At 47.9% G+C, this 13,838-nt stretch overlaps 1 protein-coding gene across 1 annotated transcript in view; it reads left to right on the top strand.

Annotated features, from left to right (window-relative positions):
* Window positions 1-13,838, top strand: part of BRICD5 (BRICHOS domain containing 5) — a 530,375-nt gene that overhangs the window by 135,073 nt on the left and 381,464 nt on the right. The window lies entirely within an intron of this gene.

The following is a 13,838-nucleotide window of genomic DNA, read 5'->3' as shown; positions in this document are numbered from 1 at the left end:
AACAATCCACCAGGGAACCACTTTTTGAGGATTCCGAATCTGCTCATTGTGCAGGAAATTTTAACCCTGCTAGAGAAAGGTACTATAGAGCCAGGGCCTGTAGCGGAGAGGAACAAGGGATGCTACTCCCTTTATTTTCTAATACCTGTTAAGGACGGAGGGTTGAGACCCATCGTGGACTTAAGATACTTGAACAAGTTCCTTGGGAAGGACAGGCTCAAGAGGGTCCCACTTTCTCAACTCCAGGATTGGTTGGTGTCATTGGACCTTCAGGATGCTTATTTTAATGTTCCAATCCATCACAAGCACAGAAAATACCTGAGATTCGCAGTTGGCAGTTCTCATTATCAATTTCATGTTCTTCCATTCGGGCTAACCTCCGCCCCAAGGGTTTTCACCAAACTGAGGACTGTGGGGGCAACGAGTCTCAGGAGAGGGGGGATTCACGTCTACCCCTACCTAGACGATTGGCTGATAAGGGTGCGTTCTCCCGAACAAGCCTGGGATCATCTCAGCATCACCTGCCACTTTCTTCACAGACTTGGCTTCTACCTCAATTGCATGAAGTCCCATATGACACCTTCTCAGAGGCTCCAGTACATAGGAGCTGTATTGGATAAATCCTTGGGAAAGAGCCCGACAACCGAGGTGAGGGCTCAAGACATTTTTCAGATGGTTACCAAATTTCAGAATGCCCACAGTCTACTGGCCTTCCATTTTTTGAGGTTGCTCTGCGTCATGGCATCCTGCATTGTTCGGGTACCAGAGGCCCGCCTGAGAATGAGATCCCTTCTATGGGCTCTAAGAACTCAATGGTCCCAGTTCTGAGGAAAGATGTCGGACCGACTTCAGATTCCAACCAGGGCCTCACAGGATCTTCTGTGGTGGGCCTGTGAGGGCAATATTCTGAAGGGAGAACCCTTTTGGCAACCATGGCTAGAGATTGCAGTAGTGACGGACGCCTCACTCACGGGGTGGGGAGCCCATGCCAACAATCTGACAATCTGACAGTCGGCGGTCGTTGGTCTCAACCGGAGTCCAAACTACATATCAATCTTTTGGAGTTGAGGGCAATCAGACTAGCGCTGAAGGCCTTTCTGCCCTCTGTCCGGGGAAATAATGTCTTGATAATGACAGACAACACAGTGGCCATGTACTACCTCCACAAGGGAGGAGGTGTAGGGTCACTACCTCCATGCAGAGAGGCAATGCAGCTCTGGTACTGGGCAATTCAAGAAGGAATCTCCCTTTCAGCAGTTCACATAGCTGGGGAGGAGAACACAGCCTGCAGACGCTCTGAGCAGGCAGAGCACAGTCTCCCACGAGTGGGAACTAGCTCAGGAAGTCCTTAAGTAGGCAGTTGGGTAGCAGGTGCAAGTGGATCTAGGTCACCGGCCTAAGCCCCGCCCACCTGGTGCCTTCCTGGCTGCTGCTCTTTTTCTCCACTTAGCAAGACCCGGCCACCTGGTGCCTTCCTGGATGCCGCTCTTTTTCCCCACTTAGCGAGCCTCCCACCTGGTGCCTTCCTGGTTGCTGCTCTTTTTCCCTACTTAAGGGGCCCTCCAGCATCTTTACTTTGCAGATGAGGAGCAGGTGCAAGTTGATCTAGGCCACCTGGCCTAATCACCACCCACCTTCTTAGCCCTGCCTCTTCCTTCCTGCTCTTAACTCTTAGATCAAGGGCATCTCTCGCCCGGGTATCCGAAGTGAATGGCAGACGAAGTAAAGGGCAATTCCTGTTTGGACCAGGAGGACCCAGGGCCTAAACCCCTGCTCAGACAGCAGGAAAGCATGCATCAACATGTGTTTACTCGCTCTGTCCCCACAGGCCATCCCCACCCCCTCTAGTCCCCCGCGATGTTCCCTTGTGCCCCCTCCCCCCTTCCCGCACACAGGTGTTGCATGTTTCGCTTGGTTCTTCTACCCTGCTCCCCCCCCCGAAAGCGTACTTCTGCAGGAGTCTGTCTTGATAGATTCTGGTTACACCATCACCGTCTTGTGGCCAATGCTGGATTTGACTTTTATGGACTTCATTGATTCACGGTGTGCCACCCTTTCTCAACTCTCATGCTGGACTTCCTTTGCATCTTGTACTCATGGTGGCCCTGAATCATGCTGTTCCCATCTTCATCTTGTATCCTGGCTTGCAACATTATGTGTTACTACTGACATCTGCAATTGTATTTGCTCTCCCCTCTTGCATCTCCACTCTTTTGACTGCTTACTCTCTGTTCTCTCCTCCTCTCCCCTCGCCGCCTCCCCTAACTTTTTTCTATGCACTTACTCTATCAGAATTGTCCCTGGACCTAGTATGATAGCAACCTCGTGGTTCCCTCCCTTGACTTGAAGCGCTTTGAAACACATTGTGTATGGGCACTATATAAATAAACTATCATATCATATCAGTTTGCGACCGAGGTCAACTGGAAGTGCGAAAGATATTGCTCCAGGGAATTTCTTTCAAGAGGAGCTCTAAGAGACTCGTTCATAGTGGACTGGGAGTTTCCACTCCTTTACGCGTTTCCTCCAGTCCCCATCATTCCTCATGTAATAAGGAGGTTGAGAAGGTTCTGGAAACACATGATCCTAATTACCCCGGATTGGGCAAGGAGGACATGGTACCTGGAACTTCTGGACATGTCCATCTGTCCTTCGATGCGTCTTCCACAAAGAGAGGACCGTCTATTGCGATAGGAGGGTCGGGTTCTCCATCCAGAGGTCAAGACACTCAACCTTCACCCTTGGTTTCTGAAAGTCTGAGGCATAAGGATTGGGACCTTCCGGATGATGTAATGGAGGTGTTGCTTTCAGCCAGAAGGCCAGCAACAAAATCTTTGTACTGCTGCCGTTGGAATAAGTTCTGCAACTTGTGCAAGGAAAAGAATGTAGATCCTTTTCTATGTAAACACCGGATGTTTTATCCTTTCTTCTATCCTTAGCCAATCTGGGGCTTCAGATTGGTATTATCAAAGGTTACTTGGTGGTGCTGTCCACTTTTAAGAACTCGTCAGAGGAATGTTACTATTTCAAGATTGCACTGGTGACACAATTCCTAAAGGGGCTGACCAAATTGTTCCCTCCATCTCCTTTCCAGGTTCCAGCTTGGGACCTAAATCTGGTTCTAAATTCCTAATATGTGTACCCTTTGACCTCTGCACACATGTCCCTTAAGGTTATTAACCTTTAAAACCATTCTATTGGTAGCTCTGACATCAGCCCGTAGAGTGAGCGAGATGCAGGCACTTTCATCCAAGCCACCCTTCACTATTTTCCACAAGGATAAGATGGTTTTAAGGGTCAACCCTTCTTTTTTGCCCAAAAACAAGTCCAATTTTGATTTGGGTCAGAATAAGGTTTTACCTTCTTTCTATCCCCCACCTCATCCTGGCAAGGAAGAGGAAAGACTACATAGGTTAGAGCCCTGGAGAGTGTTAAGCTTTTACATTTCAAGAATGTCTAAGTTATGTATTGATGAACAACTGTTCATTGGATATACATGACATAAGCTGGGTCAGGCTGTTACTAAACAGACCTTATCCAGTTGGATAATTCTGGCTATGTCAGAATGTTACAGGCTGGCAGGAAAAGACCCTCTTGAATGTTTAAGAGCCCATTCCACCAGGGACATGGCTACATCTACAGCCCTGCAAAGGGGTGTACCAATTACAAACATTTGTGAAGTGGCAATGTGGTCTTCCAGCCACACATTCACTAAGCATTATTGCCTGGATGCATCCTTTGGTCAGGAGGGTACTTTTGGCAAGGCAGTCCTTCACTCTGTACATGAAAATATTTGAAGCATAATTCTACTCCCTCCTCCAAACCAAATACTGCTTTGGGAAATCTGTCAAAGATGAGGAATTATGTGGGAGGACACAATCCATTCCAAGAACAAGTTACCCCTCGTAAAGTTCTTTCGACTGGATGTTCCTCCCACGTATTCCTCATCGCCCTCCCATCCTACCCCTCAGTAGAATTTCCTGTGCTACTAGAGCTTCCGTTCCATCAAGGCTGAGTATGGTCAGTCCTGTGTTTTACGGGTATCTCTGCTGCTAAAGGGGAAAAAACAGAACTGAGGCCAACGGGCAATGCGCATGCTACAAATGCCTTCGATGACATCATCTCAACAGAGGCCTTCGAGGGACGACGCCATCGGCACACAACGCCGTCTGCTGAAAAATGTTTCCGAAGCAGCTGAAGCTGGACAACAAGTGTCAAAGATGAGGAATACGTGGGAGGACCATCCAGTCGAAAGAACGTTTCCAGGGGTAAGTAACTTGTTCTCCTCTCTATCTCATATTCCTCTGTGCCTTTGAGTGCAGATGGTTTGCATATGTCATACTGCTTCCCTCTCTTCAATCGGAACCAGCATGTGTTTGCACATCCAGCTCCTCCCTGGAACTTCCAAATATAGTCCTTGTGATATTCTTTTCGCCTCCCTCTTGCTCCCCATTCCCATGGACCAAGAAGTGCACCAAATCTGTATGTGGTTGTTTAATATATTTGGAGATTTATTAAAAGGAACAACCTAAATGAAAATGGGATCTACCGAAAGAAAGCAATGGTAAGCTTTTGCCCTAAAGTCTCATCCCTTGCACAACATCTCTTCCACAATTTGCACATGTCTATGCTTTTCTGGCCTCTGGATCAATTGTTCTAGTTTGTACAGCTCAAGAGGGGGTTTGCCCTCTTACTGGCATTGCAGGCTTTAGGGTGACCTTAACCCTTATGTGTTTAATCTAGATTCCAGCTTTCCGGTGTCCCATACCACAACATTCACTTCAGCGCAAAGTCTTTCAATTATATGGCTCAGTGGACGTAGCTGGCAGGGAGAGATAGAGAAGGGTCCCTGTAGTTTGGTCTCGCCTGGGCTTCGTCCTGATTCTTTCCCTCTAATTTCTCTGATCTCACAGTAATATCCCTAACATCTTCTTTCTCCTTCTCCAACCACATAATCCTTCCTAAGGTAGACCAGGCCAGCTATAACCATCCTGCTCTGGATAGCTAGAAAATTGCTCTTTTTGCTTTACCCGTCGATCAATATCTGATGTTCTTGCCTTTCCCTCTACACGTCCGCCTTTCCCTCCTAATGTTACCATGTCGCAATCCTCTGGGGTTGCTACCACCTGGCCTGTTCTAATTTCTAATTTTCACCGTCTCCAACCTCCTGAATGCTCAGGACTTCTGTGTTATCCCTGTCTCTCTTTTACCATACTATTGTAATATTCTCACGACCACTTTATTTATCACTGCAACCTCATGGTATTCCTTCCTGCCCCTCCTCAGTGTCACTCTCTCCCCCTGAGGTTACCTCATCTGTCTCACTCCAGGCCTTTGATATAATCACCTCCTCCTTCCCCTTGGGTTCCAACACTTCCTCCTGCACCTCCTCTTGCCTTCCACTCCATTCTCCTTATGTTACCACCTCCTTTTGTGACTACTCGCCTTCTAATGGTACAACCATCTCTGTCACCCTCTTAACCCTCACCACCTCCACCTGTTCTCTTTCTCTCTTTGTTATTACCACCTCCTCCTTCACCTTCTTGGATTTCACCAGCTCCTCCACCTCTCCAGTTCTGCCAACACTGCAATCTCCTCTGTCGGTCCAGCCTCTGCTTCTTTCACTACTCTCCAGTATCCAGTCTTCCCCAAATGTAAGCCTCCCCTTTCAACACACACTGAGTATCTGGGGCTGCGTGCATTTGCACTGTAGTCTATCCTTCCCCTGAATTAGATACTTAGAGCCTCAAAATGGGTTTGGTGTTATTTCAGCGGTAATCCCACCAAGATACCACCAAACAGTATTACTGTCACCACTACCTGGTCTGGCAGTGTTACCACCAGTGGTTTTACCACTGGAGTACAAGTGGTGGTAGGCGGTGTTTGTCCTCATCAATTGGAGTCTATAGGACTAGAAGGGGTTTTCGGCTGTGACCAGTGGTCATACTGCCTTACCTCCAAACCAGTAGTTTGGCAGTGTAGTAATGTGGCGGCAATGCACTTTTTTATCACACCGCCGAACTTGTAATCAGACCCTTAGTGAGAATTTGCACCTGTGGCTTATAATTGGGTGAGGGCTGGATTTGGTTGTTGTTCTAAAGTGTACCTGTGGCTGCTTTTGGTCTGGAGAGCTGGTCCAAACCTATAATTGACATATTTGCCATTTTGAAAGTTACTTTTCCTCCTCTGACCCACCCTTTCCTATAATTAGCAAAGTCTTCTGTTCGACCAGGGTGTGAATGTGATGCTGGAAACACACTGAGTAAGCTCTATAAATATGTATCTTCTGTTTGCATAATGTGCATGTGGTGAAATGGAAACATTGAATCCCTGGTGCTAGAATCCCTTGCCAGGGAACAACGCTTTTGTAAGTTTGCTTCCAGTGATGAATCTTCAGCATGCAGGAAGTAGTGGTTTGTAACATTGTATCAGCAGAGCTTCAGAGATCAAGTCTATGAAATAACTTATTTGATGTACAGGTGAGGCTGAAACGTTATCTAAATATAAGCTACAATTGACAAGAGCAGGGAAATGATTTCCCTCAACGTGGTAGTTCGCTCAGAAATGTTATCGTCCCAGTCAATCGGGCATGTATTTTCAATCATACATCGATGCAGCTTAACAAAAATTCCTATGCATCTTACCTTAGTTTTCCTCACTTTTATACATGCAAAAACACCTACCTGGGCACCACCATCTTGTGGAAATCTTATCTGCTGGTCTATCACCCTGAGTTCAAGTGCCCTCGCAGCAGTAATACAGATCACTCGCCCCTAAAGCTGACATCACTAAACGCTTACGCCCCTGTTCACAATGCCAATGCAGGTCTCATGTGAACGTCCTCTGTGTGCAATCTATTGATGTGTCTCTGTGGAAATGCCAAGACGACTCTTTCCTCAACAAACATAAACAAAACATTTCTGATCACTTAGCATAGGAGTTTCCTTTTCCTTTACATCAGTGTATTTACTTTCGAGTCTCCCTGATTTGTTTCTGCTCTGGTCAGCTATCTGCCAAGCACGACACACTGAGAACAGGTACTTTTGCGCTGATAATCAGTAGTCACTTTTTATTTGACCATTTCTTATATTATGTTCTTTACATGTGTCCATGCAAACTTTTAAAGTGTGTCCCTATTATTCTTGTATTTGCACGATTGATTTTTCTAAAATGGCTGTTTTTCGCTTGTTTTTCGTTAAGATTGAACTTGAATGGGAAACCTCATTTCGTTACTGTATACAAACAAAAACATTTCTATTTATCTCACTGTTGATTCTGTACTTCTTCAAAATTCAGGAACTATGGCCACTATTCAGCCCTACATGTATCAGCCAGAATATTCAGAAGGGAAAATCCTTGAAAGAGAAAAAAAGTAAAGATCATGGGCAGTCAGATGCTAGCTGTGACGATCAATCACCGGAGGCTGAACCCAGTCGCATGGAAGACGTTTCCATCTTGTGTACCTGCCATCATTGTGAGGTTATGCCAGCTGTATTGGAGAACTGTGTTGGAGAACTGCTGTTGCAGAGAAAACTCTGTCTGATTGGCCTATATTGCCAAAGAAGACATAACACTGCTATGCGTTACAGAGCTGCATGACTTCAGGGCAGCCTGCCTTACAAGATCCGTGTTGCGAAAGCTGATGGCTCTTATGCACAAATTTCAATCTACCGTTTCGCCCTCGTAATCCAAGTAACAAGTAAGTTAACTCAATATATGTTGTATGTTTGACAACCAAGACGGCTAATATTGCGCCTTGAAACACTTGTGTATAGGCGCCATATCATATCATATCATATCATATCATATCATGTTGTTCCCCTATCTCATTGTAACCTCTTAGGGTCACTGGCGAAAGCATTTTTCTGTAAATTGAATACATTTCTTTTTCTAATCTCACACCCTAATATTCATCTTTAGATTCAATGTCCGAACAATGACATTCTTTCACTTTGAAGTAAAAAACACTATTTCCCCCATCTCCCAAACAGTTTTTCATCGAATGGGCGTTCACATTTTCAATTGATCCCCACTTGATATCCAATTTAAAAAGGTATTTCAAACATAATACATGCAATTATTGGGTTCATTTAAATAACCTATTTTTGTATCTCTTGCACAGGTGGTACATGGGTGTGCCCTATCGTGCGTTTACATGGTGGATTCATGGAAGACTGGGGTTCCGCGTTCGACGAGGTACATCTGCCTTTGTGGTTCATGCCATTCGTGAGAAATTCTCCAGTGACTCCGGACAATACTGCAGATTTATGCAGGCAGTACCTCAGCCGCACCAGTGCATGTGGCTGCGTGCTGGCAAGGGGCCTGGGTGGGTGTGAAGGCTCAAGCTGATGAACACCATGTACACCTCAAAGGCCCTTTTGGCACAGGGACCATTGACCACATGGCCAGCCCAGACACAGTGTCTCCAGACTCCCCTTTGAAGGCCCCGTCCCTACAATCAACATATGGCTGTGTACTTTGAATGTGTTCCGGTCCCATTGCGCTAACCTTATGTACATCCATCCATCCCCACTCGATGGTAATTTGCATCTGTGGCTGCAGGCTGGCAAGGGGGCTTCACTGCTGGGATGGAGGAGGTCCACATTTGTCATAGAGGCCTGGTGGGTATGAACAAACACATCAGACATTCACATACTAACCCACTTCTGGAAACCTTTATAAACTATGGAAGTTACCAAAAAAGAACTGTGAAATCGACTAGGGATATCACCATCTATCCACTTTTTTCCTTTCTTGCTGAATCGTCTCATCTGCTCTTCTAACTATTGATTAGTCAACTTTTACTATTGTTTTCGTTAGTGTCAATGTTATATGCTCTGCCACTTTCTATTGCTTTATACTCAATGTACACCCTATTCCCAATTTAATATATCCAAAACGTCTACACCATTATCAACCATCGTATGTATCTCTGTAACTAGCACATGACCCACTTGATCTATACCTTCTCTTCTAACTTTCAATGTTATGCAGATGACTCACCGCTCTCTTTCAGGCTCCCCTCAGCCTCCTCTCCCACCTTTCTCATTCCTTTCTTTAAAACACTCTTTATTAGCATTTTATAATAACAACCCAAGTAACTAGCCCTCTTATATATATCTTCACGGCGGTCGTAAATCGTTGTCCTTTGACAGGTCATTTAGCAGTTGGGCCCATTGGATCGTAACATCTTCCCCTTCCGTTTCTGAGTTCGCTTTCTGCAGAACCGTCAATTCTGCCAAACCCCGCCTCCGCACATCCTTCCGCCAGAGGTTAACTGGTGGGCCCTGAGGGCACTTCCACGCTATCGCCATTCGTCGTTTAAGCAGTATAAGCAGAAACTGGCCCATTCTGTTCTATGCCTCTTCCCCCCCTGGGAGCTTACCCCATAGACACGTTTCCAGACAACGTTGCAGTCTAGTTCCCAACAAACCATTCACTCCTGTTAGAACCTCATCCCAATATTCAACTATTACCCTACAATCCCATGCCATATGCCAGAACCCTGCCTGCGCCGCCCCGCATTTTGGACAATCATCCGATAGATCCCTGTTCATTGCCCGGAGTACCGGGGTCACATACGTCCTATGTAAAATATTGAATTGAACCAGTTGAAAACGGGTGTTCCTTGATGTCTGTCGGACCAGCCCCCAGATCTTCACCCATTCTGCACTCGGTATTGGGCGACACATGTCCGCCTCCCATCTTGCCTTGACCCTCAATTCCCCCTCTGCCCTCCCTCCCGAAGGGCCTTATAGATCTGCAAAAGGCGGGCCCTACACCCCCACCTGGTCTAGCAGTACTCGGAGTACCGAACCCGAATCCGGCTCTTCCGGCATTTCTATCCACAGCTTCGCCAGCCTACGCACCTCTGCCCCATACGCTAGAAAAAAAACCTGCGAAAGGTCAAATTTCCGGCACCAATCCTCACAAGTAAGTAGTTTCCCACCTTCTAAAAGATCCCCCACCGTTTCACAGCCTTTCTCCCCAAGTCTCTGTATCCCTACCCTCCCAATCGCCTGACGGAGCTTCTGATCAGCACTCCATGGGAGACTGCCCTCTTATGCCCTCCGACCCCTCTGCCACCAACATACTTCCTCCACGTCTCCCTTACCGCCTCAAACACTACAGTTCTCCCTCTATCCCCTAATGGATACCAAAGCAGCTCCACCGGCCTACAGTTTGGCAGCAGACTCCCTATCAATCCCTTAAGGGCCTCCCCCCGGTTGATCCCACACCAACACCGCCTGCAATTGTGCTGCCACAAAGTATTTGTCATAGTCCGGGAGACCCAGTCCCCCGTCCTCCCTCGGCCTCCGCAGTGTCTCCAAGGACATCTTCCTCCTCCTTGTATCCCATAATAACTCCCTAATCTTGACGTCTAACATTTTAAAGAATACTCTCTTTGCCACATGTGGTATGTCAGTAAAGAAATAGAGCAACCGTGGCAGGATCACCATTTTACATAGGGCCACCCTACCCATCAGAGAAAGGGGTAATACCTTCCAGAATTGGACAGAGTCCCCTATTCTGGACAATGCCCTCCCCGTATTGTGTACAAACGTGTCTTCCAGCTCATGGAATACCCGTATCCCCAGATATTGAAATGATTCAGTCTCCCATTTTATCCCCTGCTCCTGTAGCTCCCCCAGTGGACGACCCCGTACCCCCCCTTACGGGAACAACACCGACTTCTCCAGATTGATCAGGAAGCCCAACATGTACTGAAAGTTCTGCAGTATCTCTAACAACTCTGGGAGATACACCTTGGGCTCTACTACATACAACAACAAGTCGTCCGCATAAAGGGACACTATGGCCCTCATTACGATACCGGCGCTAAACCATGGCGCTATTAGCAACATGGTTGGTGCCAGTATGGTAACGTGTCCGCCATGGTGAAATGGGGAAATACCGCCCCATTCCAAGGTTGGCAGGGCGGTATTTCCCCATTTCCCCATGGCCCTTCCCCATTGCCATTTTTGCCCCATAGGGCATAATGGGAATGGGGAAGGCGCTAATTACGGTACCGCAAATTGCGGTACCGTAATTAGCACCAAGGTCCCTTTGCGGGTCCCTACTTTAACGGCTGGTCTACACCAGCCGTTAAGGTCGGGTCCCGCAAAGGGACCTCGTAATTAGGCGCTAAGTGGTTAACGGCGCCGCAGCCTTTTACGGCGTCGTTAACCACTTAGCGCCGGGGTCGTAATGACCCCCTATGTGTTTTTGACCCCCCACATCAATTCCAGCATCCATCATTTCTTGCCTCAGGAACAACGCCAACGGTTCCAGGGCCAGGGCAAACAACATTGGGGAAGCTGTACATCCTTGCCACGTCCCCCTTCCAAACTCCCATGTCTCAGACACCCAATTGTTTGTCCTAATCATCGCCAGCGGTTTTTCATATAGAAGGGCCAACCATCTACAGATATTTTCACCAAACCCAAATTCACGCAGCACCCGAAACAACCATTTCCACTCCAGGGAATCAAACGCTTTCATGGCGTCGAACGAAGCCAACGCCATGTCACGATTTCACTAGATCCATAACATGATGCAGACGAGAGATGTTGCCCGATGTATTCCTTCCTCCAATAAACCCACATTGGTCCGGATGGACCAAGCTCGGCGCTACTCCCGCCAGCCTAGTAGCCAGGATCTTCCCTAAGATTTTCCCATCTACATTCAATAAGGAGATGGGTCGATACGCCGCGCAATCCCTTGGGTCCTTCCCCTCCTTTAAGATTACCGTAATCACAGCTTCTCTTATCGATTCCGGGAGACAGCCTCTCTGGAAAGCCTCCTCATACACTTTCTGAAGCTGTGGTACCAGGAGATCAGCAAACATAGCATAAAACTCCACCAGGAGCCCATCACTACCCAGCGCTGTGCCTCTCCTCATTGCGCGGATAGCCCAGCGAATGTCCCCCTCCTCAATCGGGGCCTCCAATTCTTCCCGCCTGTCCTCCCCCAATTTCGGTAACTGCAGCGACTCCATGAGATCCTCGACATCCACATCTACGTATCCTTCCTCACTCGTATATAACTCCTTGTAGAATGCTACAAAAGTGTCATTGATCCCCTTCTGGGTCCTAACTATCTCCCCCATGTTTGACCTTAGCTGGGTTATAGCCCGACTCAGATTTTCTCTGCCAATCAACCAAGCCAAAAACCTGCCCCGCCTTGTCCCCTTCCCCATGCAATCTAACATCCCGCCTGCTGTTATCAAAGTGCGACAACTCTGCCAGGGTTCCCTGATAGAGTTCCAGCTTCCACGCCAGGGCCTTCCCCACCTCTACACCCCTCGCCGCCTCCCTATCCAGTTCCGCCACCTGTTCCTCCGTTCGTTGTAACATGGCTAGGAGTCTCCTACGCATCCCTAGTCATGGAGAGGCACTTTCCTCTCACAGTCGCCTTGAAGGCTTCCCACAACACTCCACTAGATATCCCCCGAGCCCTCATTTAACTCGAAGTATGATCTGATCCCTTCTCGGAGTTCACCCACAAATGCCCCATCCTGCAACACTTCCCTATGCAAATGCCAAAGCCGCCGCGGGGGTCTCTCTGTGGACCCAAATAGCGTGGCCACTAAGGGGGAGTGGTCCGACAGAGTGCACCCTAAATACATCGTTTCCCCAAAATGCTGACAGTGCTCCCTCCCCGTTATAATGTAATCTAAACGTGAATATGAGCCCTGCACACCCGAATAGTAGGAATAAGGCCTTTCCTCTCTATGCTTCTCCCTCCACACCTCCACCACGTCAAGCTTCTGCATTATCCCATGAAGAGACCCCGCCATATACTTCTTAGGCACCCCTCTGCTCCCCAACCCATCCAACCGCTTATCCAGATGACAATTAAAATCTCCTCCCCATATTATCATGTCCCCCCTATATGCTCCCATCATAAGAAGCACCGAGGGGAAATTCTCCTTGTCTTCTATGTTCGATGCGTATGAATTAACCAAACAGATTGTCTTACCCTCCCAGGAACACTGCACAAGCACTGTTCTGCCAACCTCGTCCTTTGATGCCGCCTCCACCTTCAATGGTGTCCCCCTTGCCACCCAAATGAGTACACCTTTCTCATTCCTGAGTGTCCATCCGTGATTCAGGATTGGTGCGCCTCAAACGATCTCTGCCTTAGTGGCAATAAGACTGGTATCCTTCTCATTGGCACCTATGCTCCCGCTTTCCATCTCTCAGTCTGGCTGCCCTCCTTGGGCCCACTTGCTTCGCCTTCCTGTGAGGCAAAAAACCTAGATGTCATCTTCGGCTCTACTCCTTCTTCTCTCCTCACATCACTGAGCTTGCCAAGAAGGACTACTTCCAGCTCCACTTCCTCAGAGGTATTCTACCATTTCTCACTTTCCCCCAGAAGCTCACTGTCCCCAGAGCCCTGGTTCTCTCCAGGCTGTACTGCTGCAACAGCCTCGTTCTCAGTCTGCCTACCACTACTCGTTGGCCTCTGCAACTAATCCATAACAGGACTGCAAGACTTGGCCTCAAGCCCAGGCATTGTATCTCTCAGCCCTGAAATCTCTCCATTGGCTCCCAGTGACTGCAAGAATCAAGTTCAAGACCCTTTGCATCGTCCACACGGCTTCTTCGGGCCAGGGCCCACGCTACATCCAACTCTCTCTTCTGAAATGACTTCCTGCGAGAGCCCTTCGCTCAGCTACATCCAGCTAGCTGAGTGTCAGACGCTTCTCCAGGCTGAGAGTGGAGGGTAGATCTGTCTCCTCTGCAGGTGCCTCCATCTAGAATGGCCTCCCTGCACCTTTCAGACTTGAGCCGGACCACCAGGAGTTCCAGAAGCAGCGCAAGACCTTCAATCTT

Source organism: Ambystoma mexicanum, chromosome 2q (genome assembly GCF_040938575.1).
Source record: "Ambystoma mexicanum isolate Mex_15411 chromosome 2q, UKY_AmexF1_1, whole genome shotgun sequence".
NCBI lineage: Eukaryota > Metazoa > Chordata > Amphibia > Caudata > Ambystomatidae > Ambystoma > Ambystoma mexicanum.
The sequence above is the reverse complement of the archived record's forward strand: the minus strand, read 5'-3'. Positions and strand labels throughout refer to the sequence as shown.